This window comes from Charadrius vociferus, unplaced genomic scaffold, assembly GCF_000708025.1.
Source record: "Charadrius vociferus isolate BGI_N301 unplaced genomic scaffold, ASM70802v2 scaffold303, whole genome shotgun sequence".
Taxonomy (NCBI): domain Eukaryota; kingdom Metazoa; phylum Chordata; class Aves; order Charadriiformes; family Charadriidae; genus Charadrius; species Charadrius vociferus.
The window spans coordinates 1,280,033-1,298,686 of NW_009647756.1; positions in this window are offsets into that span (position 1 = coordinate 1,280,033).

Sequence of the window (18,654 nt, forward strand, 5' to 3'; positions counted from 1 at the left end):
GTTGTAAGATACTTTTTGTTCCCTAATTGCAAGGTACAATAAGAACACAGAGTCTTGCAATCGGTATACACACTTACTTTTTGCTCTACGTAATATAAAATTACTATGAAAGCTGCAGAGAAACACATTCCAGAAATCTAGCATACCAAAACTGGCTATAAAAACAAAGTTTCTAGGATTTGATTTCCCAAAGAAAATGGACATAATAATGATAAAGTTAGGGGCTCTAGTTTGGCCTCTAGTCTCAGATCCTCCAAGATATTTAAGTGTTACTGTTCTATTGCATTTCAGTAAGAAATTTGGTCTCCACCTTCTTCTCCATTACAGTTTCATTTGGAAGAAAACCAAAACACTACTGAAAACAGTTGTTCATTCAACACTAACATCAATTCAGCAAAGCTCTGCACAAATCTTCCAATACAGGATATAGCTTTCTTTGTTTAAGCTTCTAAATTAGGTTATATAGAAACTTATTAGAATTTATATCACCCACCCAAAATCTAAGCTCTAAGCTCTGGAAAGTGTAATACAAACCAAAGATAGAAGATTGTAGGGGAAATAAAACGCCAAACATAAGCTTCATAATTTGCCAAGAAAACTGTAGATAAAAATAAAGCTTGGAGGTTAACTCTAATACTTGGCTGCAGGAAAGCTTACTTTCCTGAGGACTAGAGTTTAGAATAACTCCCCAAAGAACTCTGGCACTAGTAGGAACAGACTGCAAGGACTTACGTTATTTAGAAAACAATTCCTTCTAGAGCCAGAATGATTAGCTTTCAAAAGCACATCTGGCTTTCCCTTTTCTCAGTTTTTAGCTAAAGAAAAATTCTTTTGCCAATAGTATTTTTGGAGAAGCCCTGGAGTGGACAAAAATGGTTCCATCAAAAGAGGACAGCTTTGCAACAGAGATGATAAATTCCGTTATGTCTCAGAGCAGGAGCAACAGTAATCAAACATTTCTGGCTACTGTACATTCCCTCTGGCTACAGAGAGAAAGGATTTTCCCCTGTGAGAAGCTACACCTGAAATACCTCAAGTGATTTATTATATCACTGCCCTCTCAAGACGTCGAGGCCAGAGACAAGTTACAATCCTAGTGTTTATTGCTACTACCAAGTTTCGAGTTTTGCACATTGTTCCATACAAGGGAGTATGTCCCACAATTGATTTCTACCACTGAAATGCTGTGTTCAAACCTAGTCCCTGAGAGTGAACTCATATTAGCTGTTTGCAGAGCTCATGGCAGTAAGGAAAAATCAGCTCACAACTAGTGAGACTCCTTCCCTTATTTCTCACTCAGTGTCAGAAGGCTGCTCTGTGGTCCCATAGCTGTGTAATTTAATCTGAATCTGAGCTGCTGCAGTCCTGCTCTCCTCTGCACGCTACCATTTACCTCTCTTGTCCTAGCACTGCTGCTTCTGCAATCGTTCAGGGAAGTGAGCCAGCTGAAAACCAATCCTAAAAAAAGGTATTAATTTTTGGGTGGCTCAGCCCTTGGGTGAGAGAGGACTATGGGACTCCCCAGTAGGTCAGCTACAGTAGCTGCAATACTGCACCTTTATTCTCATCTCCAGTTTGCCTGTCACATCAGACTCCTCTGCCCCTCCATTAGATTTTCAAACCGGAGCCTTGTGCTTTCCTCTTGCAGCTTCTTACAGTTAGCCAAAGCTCTCCGTAAGCATCCCCTGAGCTATCTTATTCTTCCCCTTCCAATCCCCCTGCACTTAGCATGGGTGAAATTGCTGACCTGCGGTGACAGCTTCCTATAAACATAGATCAAAAATATCCCTCTTACTTACTTACCCTGCCCATTTGCAAGACTTGTTTATGTGACTGTCTTCTTTGTGGCACTGGCTATGTCTCTGCTAGATACTGTACAAATACAGGACAAAACCTTCAGCTGGAGTCACAAGGTAATAAAATCGACATATCCTAGATCCAGTAGAAGCAGCCATTCCCAGAATAGGTGATGTGCATATCAGTAGCAATACTTCCAGTGGTGGTGCATGCCATAAATATGACTATACATAGCTAAAAAAGAGTTGTGAGGTAAGGAGCATTTGTGTTACTGCTGGGCTGGACACTACTAAATAAACTAGCCATTATCCATGCTCATCGTGCCTGCATTGCAATAGTGTAGTCTGAAGGAGGGAAACATATGAATTATTGTGAAGGTCAGCAGAGAGAAACAGGGTTCCATGATGAAAAGCCACTACAGCTGCAGGTTTGTCTTCAGGAGCAGCAGAGTGACCAAAGCCAGAAGGCCTTACTATGAAAGAGAGGAGGGATTGGGCTTTTCCTATCATACTGTCTAAACATCAGACAGTGGCTCTTCCGCTCTGTCTTTAGACACATGTTCTAACCTTGAGCCCACTTTCAGCCTGGTTCTAGCAAAGTAAGTCCACGCATTTTGGCTTTGGTGAAAAAGCCCTGCATGTCACCTGCATGCCGCTGACACAAGATGCCTCACTGCCTCCCATGCTATTTCAAATGTAGAGATTCCTCAAAAATACCAAGCTTGCAGGATGAAAAGGAGGTGACTCAGCACTTAGCAGCGTGTTTTTTTTCAGGCAATAAGGTAGGCACAAATCAAAGGCCGTTCCGTCTATCCTTCCTACAGTCCTCAAGCAAGATGCATACTGTAAATCTTTGCCAGTCCAAATTACCTTTGTTAACAGGCCCAAACAAGATTCCTGGTAACAAAGTCTAGACTGTGTTACTAAAATAAGACAGCAGAAACTAAGTACTCTTTAGACATATTTTGACAATAGATTGCCAGCACAGGTGCTACATGACTGGTCCTGATAAGAACAATCCTCCAGCAACCATCCCACAGTGTCTTTGTTCTTGAGGTAGTGTCTACTTCAGTCACTCACTAGAACTTCACCACCCAGAAACTCAGACACAAGAGCCATCACCTTTTTCTGCAAAGCTCATTTCCTAGCCCGCTTTGCCACACAAAAGCTCCAGCTCATAACTGCATTGCTGCTTGGGAAAGGATTCTTGTATCCCTTAGGCCTGTGGGCTTGTATTGCCTTACACCGCACTGCAGAACACATTTATGTGGCTGCTGCAGCATGGGAAGCAAAACTGCGCTCTCCTGAGAAACACACTAGGCAAAGGCACGGCAAGAGCCTGACTGAGAAGTGAGGAAAACACACAACCCAGGTTGCTCTCGCCAGAATAGAAAGGTCCTTGACAAACTTGGCAATGATGCCACTCCGGTGTTGTCACTCATGCTTCATAAGAGTCAGGAGGAAGACTGTTGGCAGTGCCCATGGAGGATGGATTTGAGGGGTTGTCCCTGATGGCAAATATACACTGAGGAGGGGATACAGACTTCACATGCAATAGGAATAGCTCTGTCCTTAGTCAGGTGAAACCTAGACTTTGAAAGAGACACAGTAAGAGCAAGGGAATACAGTTCAAGTGCCTCTGGCATATACTTTTCTTACTCAGGAAGTTGCAATCTACATTCCCCCTCCTTTTCAAGGTACGCGATGTATACAGGTGGCTAGGGAATAAATAATTTGACTTTTTAAGGTCCAGAGGCATGTCCCAATGAAACAGACTGAAGGAAAGGACCAAGAAGTTGTACTGAGGAGCACACCAGAAGGCTAGCAGAGCACTGAAAGTGATCCTGACACTGGAAAGCTGCGTGTGACAGCCTGTTAACCCGTCTGCAAGATGCAGCTACATGCATCCCCATGACACCCAAGTAAGCAGTTCAAACTAACACCTTTCACCTCACAACTGTGGCAAGCAGAGACCACACATGTGGTCAATTCCCACAGCGCAGCTGACAGGCACTTGCTAACACTGCCAGGCAAGTGCCCACACCCAAGTATGTTTCTCAATCAATGAATTTTGACAAGGTACTCACTGGACAGCATTCACACATCTTGCAGAATGCAAGATGAAATTTTCCAGACAGTTGCAAAACCAATAACTACTCAGTCCATGGGTAACTTGGTGCTCATGGGGCCACACAGCTTGCCTTCTTATCTGTCTGTACTGTAGCTAAACCAAACTGACTGATACAGAGGAAGTCAGTATCTGGAAAGTTTCCTCTTTTTTTTTTTTTTAATTGCTCATGGGGCCACACAGCTTGCCTTCTTATCTGTCTGTACTGTAGCTAAACCAAACTGACTGATACAGAGGAAAGTCAGTATCTGGAAAGTTTCCTCTTTTTTTTTTTTTTAATATATCTATTTTAAGACAAATGAATATGTAAGAATTGATAGGTTTTGAAATTTATTATCATTAATTAAATATCTTCTGATTTGTTACTGCTAAACTTTTTTTCTTTTTAAATCAAGATACAATCAAACAAAGCAAAATGGCACAGGTCAAAAGTTAGCATCTTGCCACCATATTTACACGGACAAATATTTGAGGCAGTGCACAAACATCAGCATATTACAATCCTATTCAACATAGTTTAAGTTATCTTTTCAAGCCTCACCCAGTTTTACAGTACTGAATGTGTTCTTGCAGCTACAAAGGCTGTTTTAAGTACTACCAATAAATATCCTGACACTCTGACCCTTCCACCTATTTCTAATATCTCCATACAACTGCAAAATATAGTAAGATAATGTACAATGGGAATATAAAATCTAGGCCTATTGGAGGCCTGTCAAGCTACCAAACACAACATCCTGTGCCTTTTTAGGCAGTGATGAAATCTATCCTTGCTCTATCCAATGCACAGGTCTATGAGCCAAGGAAGGTGGAGAGCCCAAAGCCTTTGCAGTTGTTACTCACACTGTAATGGTATCAATTTAAGTGTATCAGTCTGAGGAAGAGGTCCTTACTTGCAGCTTTTTTAAACGATCTGCACTTCTGAAGATGTGCTTCTGTGCTCCTTCAGTGCTCAGAAAAAAAGTCCCTAGAAAGCCATCCCACGTCAGTGAAGTGCTCACTCTCCATTGTGCTACGAGGCAAGGTCACATGCAGCCAAGAAAGGCAGGACTGAGTTCTGCTGGCCCACCCGGAAAAACATTACTTCAGAAACCCCTCTTATTTTTGGCACAAAATCTAGAATCACCACCTTCAACTGAAGGGCATACTTCCCACCTGGACAATGTCCCTTCTCCCTTAAATTTTCATAGAAAAAGCAATGAGTCACTAATCAAGAGCTTTCCAGGATTTCAAGCTTCCCAACTGTGATTACAAATCAATTTTTCTTGCATCAGAAAAACGTCTCTTCCAAGCCTTAAGTTCTGCTGCTACTCCTGATCATTCCTGATGGGCACCTGGACTACCTCCCAGCAGCACGCACTCATTTCACACGCAGTCCCAAAAGCACTCGTCCATCTCCTTAACTCCTCTGATACAGGCAGTCCTAAGAGACATACAGCTGCACCACTTCCATTTTAATGGAAGAATGGCAAGGTGAAAAAGTTGAGAAGCAATGCCAGATTGTTTTTAAATCCTCATAAATTTATGGAATATAAAATTATTATTGCAATGATAAACATGGAAACTTGACCTTGAGCACAGCATCTGTAGGACATGGAGCACAGTAAAAGGGTCTCACGGAACAGTACTTTGGACACTGATAGGATGCTCTTCACAGTGCCTGATGTATTTTGTTTGTAGTCTCTCATAATAATGACATATCATGAAGACCCCAAGCACAAACACAACAGCCAAGCAGCGAAAGGCCATTAACCGTTCTAGCTTTTAGTGTCAGACCTGGCTTTAGTCATGTTGGCCAAGACTGGTGACAGGCATAAAGATATCGAACAGTTGGCCTGAGTTCGTCGATACAGAACTAGCCTGAGCCCTATAGTCTCTCTCTTTGCTTCTGCTAGCAGAGATTGATTTGTATTCGCTGTTCTATGCTGTACCAAAGTACATGGCTTCATGCTGGCAGCCTGTGTCACACAAACCACTGCTGCTAGGTTGAAACCAGCTTTCTGTTTATTGACTACTGTGCATATAATATTTGCTTCTTATGTTATCTTATTGGAACAGCTCTGTAGAAATAGAAGTAATTTAATAACTCCTTATCAAAACTTCAAGCCAGGTTTTATCTTTCTGCTGTTCTTGCAAAGGATATTATTTGTGAAAAATGAATCTGACCAACCATGGACTTCTTTTTGTTTATTTCCATGCCCACAGAAGCATCTTTTCCTCTAAGTAGTCAGTCACATTTAAATATTTTCCAACTTAGCCAGCAGATATGTGTGTACCTGGATAAATGTACCTCCTCCTGTCTCATGGTTAAATGTCAGTATCATTGTTTTTAATACAATATATGATTTCTATGACATCTTCTATGACAGAGTAAGTGCTACACATGTTGGATATGCCAAGTATACATTTTGGATCTCATAAGCGCAAGCAACTACAATACTTTTTATGAGCTTAACACTCTTGAAGAACCAGTACTGGACACACGTTACACTATATTAATGAGGGAGAAATAAAATGAATAGCAGGCTTGGACTTAGAGCTACACCTTTTTTCTAGAAGTTTGTATTTGGCAATGTGGCAATGCTGTTTTCAGCTGAAGGATAGGTGACTGAAGACTCACTGCAATAATAAATGAATAAAATCTGTTAATCAGAGAAAGGTAGAGAGGATGCAACAGAGAAAAGAGACTGATGGCTTGGCATAAAATGTTTCGATTCTTGCTTTGATTTCCTTTAGCTTTGTGGTTAGCTGTTGCCTAAGGAAAACTCTCTGATCACATCACATCTAATGTTAAATACAGTAAATTTAAAGCTTTGTGTGGAACACTGTTAGTTTACCAAAAAGTTGCATCAAATCCCTAACTAGTTAAAAGGGTGTATGTGCAAGTTATTATTTCCCTAGAGATAGGTCAATCCAAATAAAATATTGTTTCTGCTCCTTGGACCAGAAAGAGAAAAGGCTAGTTTTGCTGTAACAGGGCCTCTTAGCATCAGGCCTATTTTAGCTCACAGAAATTACTTTAAAGATTATCAGCGTTATGCCTTAATTGAAGACTGTAAAAAGATCATAAGAATATCACCCAGATACCAACAAAGGAATTATTATTTTTTTGGCTAAAAGTGAATTTCCTGTATCTCCAAGTTTCCTAAGTTCCGCTAAGAGGAAATGATATTTTTTCAGTGTTGCTATAGAAAATTCCATTCACGTGAATTATATTGACAGTCTCTGTATCTCACTATCCAAAAAGAATATCCCATACACATATTAGCTCATTTACTGTTATGAATTGTAACTGCTTACAGCAGCATAAAGAGCTCTGAGGACCATTTGATGTAAATTCTGCAATAGCTTAATTCAGTACAGCTCCAATGACTTCAGTGCAGATATTTCAGATTTATATAAGCACAAATAAGCGAAATCAAAACTGGAAACCCCACTCAGTAAAGTTTTCTCACAGTTAGTCCTACTTGCAGGAAGAATTATTTGATCTTTCCCTTTAAACATATTTGGTAAGCCTTAAAAAAATCTTTCCTCTCTCCAACACACACAGAGGTACTGCTGCAATGTTTTTACATCCCATTTAAAGTGCCTTCTTGTCTTTAAGAAAGAAAAAAGATGTAATTCTGTATTAAAATCCTGGTACATAGTGTCATTGCTGGCATAAACAGACCTGCCTCAGGTTGGCATAACTTAAGCAGAATCCCTCTGCAGCATTCAGACAGATGCTGCAGATCTATCACTTTCACCAAGTCACGTATTTATGATCCCACAGGAAAATAAATTAAAAAAAAAGAGCTGAGTCCAGTGATACTTTTAAAATAAGTGAGAGCAGGTATAAACATGCTCCGCTTCAAGCAGTGCCAAGAACAGCTCATTCAAATACATACAGCAAACACATTCACTCATATTCCAGCCTCCCAGTAAACTTTCACCTGCATGCCTATCAGCCACCCAGAGCTGCTCAGAAAATGATTTATCAGTACTTGTCAATAGTATTTTACTCCAATATCTTTTAAGCTGCTTAATTCCTAATCTGAGGAATTTGGGCAGCTGTGTATCTTTGAGGATCCAAACCTAAGCTTCACTGAATATCAAGTGATTCAACCTGAGTCATTAAACATATATTTGAAAAACATACACTGCCAGGAACACATCCTTACCAAGTCATAATACCAGATTTGGATTATTCACTTTGCCCTCTGCAATCCACATCCTAACATTTCCTGTAGCAAATAACTAAATTTTGTACAGTTCCAAAAAGCTGGCACTTCTAAACAGCTTGCAGGTGGTAATTCACAACACAAGTGACTCGTTACTGGCTAGCAGGTGAGCTGGTGGAAAATGCAGCTTCACTAAGTGAATGCAACTGGCGGCACGTGGAGCTGAGACACTGGCAGAACTTCCCCACTACCTGTTACAGCATATAGCAAGAAGCCCCAGTTATTCAGTTTGATAGTGCCACTGCCAATTCCCAGGTACCTTTCTCTTCAGGTGCCCCAGGAGACAACGTTACACAGATGGGCCAGTAAATGGCCTTCTTGCATTGAACTGCACCACTGTTCATGCAGACATCTATGAATTCTGAGGAGGAAATACTTTGCCCATTTCGATCTTTCATCTCTGAAAAGGTTATTAAGCACTACAACAGGCTGCCCAGGAAAGTGGTTGAGACACCAGCCCTGGAGGTATTTAAAAGATGTGTAGATGTGGTGCTGAAGGACATGGTTTAGTGGTGGAGTTGGCAGTGTTAGGTTAATGGCTGGACTCGATTATCTTGAGGGTCTTTTCCAACTTAAATGATTCTATGATTCTATCTTTTGTCTGCTTCTAATGAACTTACAAAGTAGGAGAGATGAGAAGAATTATTAGACTTCTCATTATAGCTGGTCAAGGCAGCACCTTGCATACCAAGCACTGTGTATCAGTTAATTTTAACCCTTTATTCCTTTTGGGGGAATTAAAATAAATTTGAAAGCTTCATGGATTGGTCTAACATACAAGACTAAATTATGTATAAACCACAGGAAGAAGACAAAGACTATTCCTTTACAAAGTCACAAATGCTGATTTCAGAAATACTCTAAATCAAGCAGATTATCACTGGCCACCAGAAAATGTCTTTATCAATTTTATAGTATAAATGTCAGTGTTCTCCGTAACATTTGGATCTAAAATTTAAAATCGTAAGAAACCTACCATACATAGGTTACATATTTTGCATTTGTCCATTATCTACAGTGATCAGCGTGTACTTTTCTTTTTCTGTGGCTGCCTTCAGGTTCCACACCTCCGTCTGCTGGAGCCAAACACACAGAGAGGGGATACAACGTTGTCTTACGGATTTCACAAACAAAAGCTCTCAAGTTGTGAACTCGAGCCTCAGAAAACAAGTTCAGATGTTATGCAGCTCAATTGGCAGTTTTCCTGCCTGAGACTCGTTAGTGGAAGAGGAAGACACTACATGAGCAGAACCAGGGTACCAAAACGGTTAGTACTGAAGAATATTAGCAGCATCTTTCACAACACTCGCACGTATAAAGTTAGCCGATTCCAGCTCATCCTATTAGTTCCTTCCTTAAAGTAGCTTCAAAGTGCATAGAATACAGGTCCAGAAGGAACCTCATCTAGAAGTATCTCTCCTGCCCTGAGAGAGAATCAGCAGTACCTATATGATTCTTGACAGAGGGATTGTGCAGTTTTTTTCCTTGTCCCCTAAAGGTTGCAGAATCACTCTGTGAGTGCTAACTACCTCAGCTATTAAATGAGGCCTTGCTAGCATCCAGTCTAAACATCACTTGCTGCAACTCAAGTGCTATGCACAGACAACATACGGTATCATTCATTCCTTTCCATTTTGCATGTATCTCGTCTGATGACTTTTTTAATCTTTCTTCTGATTTCTCTTTCCCGGACTAAGAATTGACATCTTTTCAGTCTTGTCTTGTAGATCTTTACTGTTACCTCGAGTTACTGGCAGGACAATGGCACAGCATTTGATTGATTACCATGCTGACAACTTTCTTGTATGTCTGAAGAACTCCCTCTTTTGAAAATGTATTTAATTGTTTTGGATTTCAAAAGTCATTATAATTAAACCATATACAAACAGGCATTTTGTCTCTTCACTGGTAAATGTATTAATTTCATTTACCACTGAAATGTATTATTTCACCGTGCTATGAAAATAAATAATTTCTAAATGCACAGAACTTTATAAAACTCAAATTCTGCAGCTCACCTGACTACAGCAACCACCTAGGTACTGTAAGTTTTTTCTATAACACGAGAAGAATATGCTCTTCCTCTAATCAACTACCCTTTTACCTGGTGACAATGGCCATAGTCAAGATAGCTCGACCAGTAGCAAAATTAAGAAATAGAAAATTATTTCCCCTCCCTTTTGACAAACACATTCTTCAATTTTTCCAGTATCTGGTGTTTACAAATGTTTTGATTAGATAGTTCACCCATATGCTCTCTCCATACCAACAACTGATAAACCACCAGTTAGAATGGAAAACTACATCTGTTCAGGAAGTGTGCACAGACAAGAAAATTACTCTAGTCATTAATTAACTTTATGACTCTAGTAAAAAAGTAATTTCTGATTTTTCAGTAGTAAAAATGAAGGTGTATCTGCTTTGCAAATTACTTAGTACCTGTGATGCTTTGACTTTTGTATCCTTTGGTAAAAGGTGCAGTGTGGAATATTTCAGATGCCCATGGTTAAAAATGACCACTACAATGCAGCCTCCATGGGCAATTAATACTGGAATAAATCAGAACAAATTACCCACTGACAGTAGAAAGCAACGTGTAACAGAGAAAGTGGAAAAAAAACCCCACAAAGCTCTTTGTTTAGCAGACAGACGAATCCGTTTCATCATCCTTGGTAACAAGATCATGCACTGTAATTAACTGTTAGAAAGCTAGTACTGTAAATAATCCAAGTTACCTGAAACCAGGGTGTGATGTCTGAGTATGTTTTTGTTGAAGGGTGTTAACTTCCCAAGACTTTTACACAAGAACTGACCACAAAAACACGCTAAATATTCCTGTTAGTGGGTAACAGACATTTTAATTAAGCTGTAACTAAAGGTCTTTAGAAAGACAAAAAGCAAAGGGAAGAAAAAGTACTTTTTGTACTTCATCTTGACAAAGAAAAAAAAAGAATAAATGAGACTTCATATAACTAAGAAGATTCTGTAAATAAGGAAAATGTTCAAAAATAAGTGGTCTTGAGTTGGAGACCTGATCCTTCAAAACCTTGTCTCTAAATGGTTCCCACTCAAGTAAGAATATTCATAGAGAAGATCTACAGCACTGAGCTTTATGCTTCCCCTCCATGGAAAGTGGGGGATAGAGGACAGAATAAGAACAATTCCATACATAATTGTATACACTGTTATGCATTGTTCCCTTTCATATTTGTCTCTGCCTGTTTCCACTCAGACTGAGTGACAGCCAGTACATTTCAACAAAAATATATTAAAATGTCAGCATAGCCACAGCTTAACTGCTTTCAAAATACCTGAGCTGGTCAGAGCTAATCCTTACATCATATGAAGCATAGGTGGGAGCCAGTTTGTTACGCATGAACTGCATAACTCCATCTCAAGCCCATAACAGGCATTAGTGACACAGCCTTCTCTGTGGATTCTTGCATCCAGGCTACACTGAAGTCTCCACCTTTTTTTCCAAAGCAAACAAACTCTCTCAGACACCATTGCATTCGGAGACATCAATGTTCAACTATGCGCTACTACAGATGCTGTAATCACAGGATCACAGAATGGTAATGGTTGGAAGGAAACTTCGGAGATGATCTAGTTCAACTCCCCCTCCCAAAGAAGGTTCACCTAGAGCAGGCTGGACAGGATCACGTCCAGGCAGGTTTTGAGTATCTCCAAAGAAGGAGACTCTACAACCTCTCTGGGCAGCCTGTTCCAGTGCTCTGCCACCCTCAAAGTAAAGAAGTTTTTCCTCATGTTGAGGTGGAATTTCATGTGTTTTGGTTTGTGCCCATTGCCCCTTGTCCTGTTGCTGGGCACCACTGAAAAGAGCCTGGCCCCATCCTCTCAACACCAACCCGTTAGATATTTATAAGCATAGATAAGATCCCATCTTGGTCTTCTGCAGGTTAAACACACCCAGGTCTCTTAGCCTGGTGAGAAAGAGATGCTCCAGTCCCTTGATCATCTTTGTAGCCCTTTGCTGAACTCTCTCCAGCAGTTCCTTCTCTTTCTTGAACTGGGGGGCCCAGAACTGGACACAGTACTCCAGATGTGGCCTCACCAGGGCAGAGTAGAGGGGGAGGATGACCTCCCTCAACCTACTGCCCATGCTCTTTTTAATGCACCCCAGGATACCATTGGCCACATTGGCCACCGGGGCACATTGCTGGCTCATGGTCAACTTGCTGTCCACCAGGACTCCCAGGTCCTTCTCCACAGAGCCGCCTTCCAGCAGGTCAACCCCTAACCTCTACTGCTGCATGGGGTTAATACTCCCCAGGTGCAGTACCCTACACTTGCCCTTGCTGAACTTCATTAGGTTCCTCTCTGCCCAACTCTCCAGCCTGTCCAGGTCTCACTGAATGGCAGCACAGCCGTCTGGTGTGTCAGCCACTCCTCCCAGTTTTGTGTCATCAGCAAACTTGCTGAGGGTACACTCTGTCCCCTCATCCAGGTCATTGATGGATATGTTGAACAAGACTGAACCCAGTACTGACCCCCCGGGAACACCGCTAGTGACAGGCCTCCAATTAGACTCTGTGCTGCTGATCATAACACTCTGAGCTCTGCCATTCAGCCAGTTCTCAGTCCACCTCACTGTCCAGTCATCTAACCCACACTTCCTAAGCTTACTTATGAGAATGTTATGGGAGACAGCATCAAAAGCCTTGCTGTTAAGGTAGTTGAGGTAGACAATGTCCACTGCTCTCCCCTCATCTACCCAGCCAGTCATGCCACTATAGAAGGCCATCAGATCAGTCAAGCATGATTTTCCCTTGGTGGATCCATGGTGAACAATCCTGACAACCTTCTTTTCCTCTACATGCTGAGAGATGACATCCAGAATGAGCTGTTCCATCATCTTTCCAGGGATGGAGGTGAGGCTGACTAGCCTGTAGTTTCCCAGATCCTCCTTCTTGCCCTTTTTGAAGACTGGCATGATGTTGGCTTTCCTCCGGTCCTCAGGCACCTCTCCTGTTCTCCATGACTGTTCAGTCTTCCATTCTGTGGTCTTCCAGACTGTAGATTTGCTCTACTGTCAGAATAACCTTGGCAAAACACTTGCTTCATGACATCCTCCACCTTTGAACTCTTCCACTATCACTTCTTTTCTACTCCGGATTCTCTGCTTGTTCTGGCTTCTAAGATCTCCCACAAATTCTTGGCCTCCCTATTACTTCAGGTTATTATTGACTTAATACCTATACTCAGCAACAACAGAATTCCTTTACAGTGACACTATAGGCCACTAATCTGTTTAGCAGACACTTTTAATTATTTGGGATTAGACAGAATATAACCAACAAAGCACACATAATTCGAGCAAGGAAAGAAAGAGAACAGACTAGGGGTTTGACTTGAGCCTTGGTGAAGTTTGCCCCAGAACATTTTTAGGAACTGCCTGAATCTATTTCAGAGCCATTACCAATTATCTTTGAGAATTTATGGAGGAAGGATGAGGGCTTTGATAAACAGCAAAGGGTGAATGCAGTGCTTATCTGTAAAAATAGAGAGAATGGAGGATCCTAGAAATGACACAGCACTTCACCTAACACTTCAGTTCTTGGAAAGACACCAGAACAAATCAGTCAACTCTTATGTAAGCACCTCAAAGATAAGGACATATCAGCAGAGATTTGCCAGTAACAAGTCACTTCAGTCCAAGTTAATTTCCTTTAAGGCAAGCAGCAAGCCTAAAACCCAGTGGAGACATGAGCGATTGTTTCTTTGTTAAGACTTTGACACTGTATCATGTAACAGCCTCACAGGCAAGCCACAACAACATTGTAAGACAGATGCAAAACAACATGGAAAAAACATATTCAGAATTATGAGTTATCAATGAGAAATTGCCCAAGTGGAAAGCATGCTATGCTGAACCTGTGTTATGCTGAACACTGCTCTAGGACCCCTGCTAGTCAATACATACATTTGTGTTTTGGAAGCTGGTAGAGACTCACTACATCTGCAAACAATGTCGAACTGGAGGGAGCTGTGAGCACTCTGGAAGATTACAACTCAATGCAATTGGGACTGCCCTGTTTTCTATGACAGTATTTTTCTTCATATCTAACCCTTATGCAAAGCACAAGCCTTAATCCTCTAATTTGACACTTTCTAAAGCTTCCCCTTATCCATGTTGTGCTTTCTTTCAATTTCTTTTGGCCAAATCCAGACAATCGTGTGCCTCCTCTCAGGCTGTCACAACTTGCTGCTTGACTGCAAGTTCCTTAGGACGGGGGCTGCTTTTCACTGCATTTGCACATCCCAAACCTTTGCTGTGATTTCTAGCAGTTTACATGTCAGAAATTAGAGGAGAGGAGAGGAGAGGAGAGGAGAAAAGAATCCAACCTAAAACAGGCAGGCCTCTTATTTGTCAAAAGTGATGATTGCTGTTTTCAGCATTAAAGTGTTCTGAATGTTTTAGTCCAACCTAAAACAGGCAGGCCTCTTATTTGTCAAAAGTGATGATTGCTGTTTTCAGCATTAAAGTGTTCTGAATGTTTTAGAACAGGACAGTATACTGGACAGGAATTGAATTTTAATTTGCATTCACTTTTAAGTTGCTTTATGTTCATGCAATACCTAAGGCAAGAGTATTCAGCACTGGTATGTACTAATAGCACACGTACTGAGGGCTGACACGTGGAAAATGAAGCAAAGTCTGTATTAAATTAAGTCATTCCATACAAGGACACCAGGGCCTAAGGGATGGAATTACCAGCCCTAAATGGCGCAGCAGCCAGCTTCTGCAGTGTCTGATCCTGCAAACATTGAACACACATGCTCAGCTTGACTATGAATAACCCTATTGAGTTGAATGGAATTATTTACAGTAGTAAAGTACGTGCAAAAGCACTCACAGATTTGGGGTTTAGCACAGGGCATAAGAAAAAAGAGGATGAAACCAGACGTTTCCTGTGCTATGGAGAAGTTCCAATCCAGCAGATCTGCTCAGGCCCATTTGCCCACACCTGGAACTTTCCTTTACAGTCTGTAGACACCCACTGTCAAGTCTTCTTGGCAAGCAGATGGGGTGGAGCTCCCCTATGTCAGAGGCTCCGCTGTTCCTACCCTAGCACCTACACAACCTCCATAGTGCTGCTGGATCTAAGGTGGCAATAAAAAACACCTTCAAATTTGGCACCTGTGGCCTTTCAACTCGGTTCAGAGAAACTGAATCACATGCTGTATTTTCATTGACAGTGAAAACACACAAGCCAAGAATAAAACCACACAGGCTTTTACAGACTGTCCTCACCCTCACCACACTGGTATTTTCCAAACTCCCAGCCAAACAAATACATATGTCCACAGTCTTTGAAGGGCCGGCCCCATACTGTGATGCCTCTCCTCTTCACTGTCTCTATTAAAAGTCATTCAGATCTGATTTTGGTTTGCTTAATGGTTTTAAATGCTTTTTTAGGGAATAAAGTAATTCACTGGATCCTAAAAGGTATCTAAGCCACACCACAAAAAACCAAATTATATATGGTGGACTTAAAATAGGCCTGGATTCTGTATGCTGTAATGTTTTATGATTTCATCATTGGAATGGAGAAGGGATGATGCCACGGTCAAAGCACAGGATTGACACTTAAGAGACATGGCCTTTATCACTCACTGTTACAAATATGCTCAGTGATTCTGAGCATATTATTCAAATTCTTTGGCTGAATTTCCATCAGTGATTCACAATACCAATATCTAATCAGAGCCTTCAAGCCTGATACTTAGAGACCTTACACTCCCCATTCTGGAAACCTAGCAGATTTCCTTTTTAATACCTCATACGCTGCCTACCCCATAACTGACATTTTCAAACAGAAGCAGGGGAAAATTAAAAATCAGTTCAGAAATCACGGGGTTTAAGTTGTAAACTGGGGCTGAAATTCAAATCCTAAGACTTAATTAGTTAATGAAAACATCTGACAGGAAAGTGTTCTGGACACCATGTGTTATTTCTTACATTTTCCTCTCTGAAGTTTGCTTGCTCCAAACACCATGATCACATACCAGCCCCTGCAAGATCAACCTAAAGGTTTTGCAGTTATGGAACAACTGGAACTGAAATAGCCCCACCAGGAAAGTGCTTTTCAGCAGAATACCTTTGGACTTTGGCATGGGAAAATAACAGCAACAACCGCTTTGGGGCTAATACTTCTGCATTGTATAACAGGAAGTGGTATATACAGCTCTCAGTACTCATCTACCACATGAGTTCCTCTAAAGGGGACACACAGCAGAGCACGAAGCATAAGCCAAAAAAGCTCTTATCCAGGTTCACTACCCACCCTGCACAGTAAAGGCAGCAGGACACAACAGGCAGGGCTGAGATGATGGCAGCAGTGCTTCAGTTACACCACTGCTGCCTTCTCCTACTTTGACAGTAGCAGGGCAATGACGCAGAACTGAGTGCAAGGCAGCAGTACAACAGAGGAGGAACAATCTAAGATGATGTGTGGTGTAATTATAATAAATCCCTTCTCGCATAGCCATACTCTGTTCAGATGTCAGTGGCAGAAGTTCAGTTTTGCATCTAGAGCTTGTTTTGCCGAGGTGGGTTAGAATAAGCTGTACAAGCTGAAACGTAGCTTTGCTGTCATGAACTGTGGCCACAGTGGGCAACTGTTCTGGACCTTAATGGCACAGTAAACTGCGTAGCACCTCCTCCAGAGAGACAGAACTTGTGGGTGGACAAGCTATCATTAGGCCATCTGGTTCTCATTTCCTTCTGCTTTTTCCACCTAAAGAAATTCAGAGGTGTTAGTCATCATAGACCAGGTGAATTATTTTCACCAGTGATTTTGCCAGTAGTAAATCGTTACGCTGTCAACATGTTTTTGACATTTACTCAGCTGAAAATATTGTTGGAAAGTTCTCACTGTTTGTATTTTATTTCAAAGTTGTCTGAAAAAGAAAAATATTTTTTGAGATGAGATGATCAGTAAATAGTCGTTCATCAGGATTGTTCTGAACTAAAAAGTGGGTTTAATTTTGATTACTCTTCTTCCTTAATAAAAAAAGACAGTAAGAAGAGTCCTTATGTGAACAGACGTACACATCCTTATTATATCCTGTCAGTGCACTGTTTGGTAAGATTATACTGTCATATGACAACAGACCTATTTGTATCACAGGCTTCTTTTGAACAGAGAATATGTTTCAGCAATTTGGACTTCTATTTCATGGGTGGGAGCTTTTCAGAGAGAAGATACTGATGGGCCTATTTAAGCAAGCAGACAGATAGAAGCCATGGAATAATACTGAAGGGAACAGCTAACAGAAGTTGGTCTTTTCATAAGAATAGAGATAAGGATATAAAAGCAGTTCCTTTGTTTTCACTCCACAGATCACTCCAGTTGGCCTCAGGCAAGTGGAAGCAGCCACATCCACGCCCTATCCAACAGCAAGGAAGTGGGTTACGTCCTGCGATTCTTGATACAGCTGCACTAAGCTGAATTTATCTGAAAACTATTGTTGAAGAACTTGTCTGAACACAAGCAGGGGTGGTCACAGACCACAGGTTCACTGAAATGAACTACTTCCAGCATGGCACATATTTGATTTCTGGCTGTGGGCTTCCTTTCAGTCAGTGTCAAGGCATGGGTCCAACTCAGAAAGGGGACTTGTTTCAGCTGCTGAGATCGATACAACCCCCAATACAGGGAGGAGGAGGAGGTAGAGGCTACCCAACACAGCAGAGTTTATAACATCATTGGCTTGTTACCCTGGGAATGAGACTGGGTGCTTTGCTAAGAAGAGGCAGCTCCAGGGCTTTGATAGGTGTGAAACACCCTTGAGCTAACAACTTTGAACTGGACACAAATTAATAAACGGCAGGCAGGGACTTCATTGCCAAAAAAGCTTAAGGTAACATACAGGAACCCCAGAATGACTACACAAGGCAGTCTGAAGTCCTGGAGCTGTTGAAAAGTCTCTCTAGTCCATCAGTGCAGAGCAGAGGTGCCACATAAGCAGGGATCTGAGTTAACCTTGCAACAAAGAGAACTCGTTTACATTTCATGGTATTTAGTATTTGTGTAGAATATCCATGAGGTTTCTTCACTGCAATGTCACCTGCTAGTTCTATGGTTTCAGCCACAATAGTTTTATACAGCTGAAATGTTTTTCCTGGCCACAAAAGGTTTGCCTTGCCCAGACAGCAATCCTCTCAAATGTTTATCTTGAGCTCTAAGAGTGTCTGGCCCAAGGAAACAGAAATAAAAAGGGACAAAGAATGACAAAAACAAGCAGAGAGGACTGAATAAGGAAACTGGAAAACAAAGATCTAAAGAATAGAAAAGTGAGCTAACATCAAAGATGGCAGCATAGCTCCAGCTGCAAGAATAGGAAGGTGTGGTGGGTAATTCTTGTTTACTTTTCTATGCAATAATAGAGGGGAACCAGAGCAATTCAGTGGAAGGCATTATCATTTCTTGTGTGTAACAGCACACCTGAAACTACTGGTGAGGAGTTTTAACTTTACTGGGTC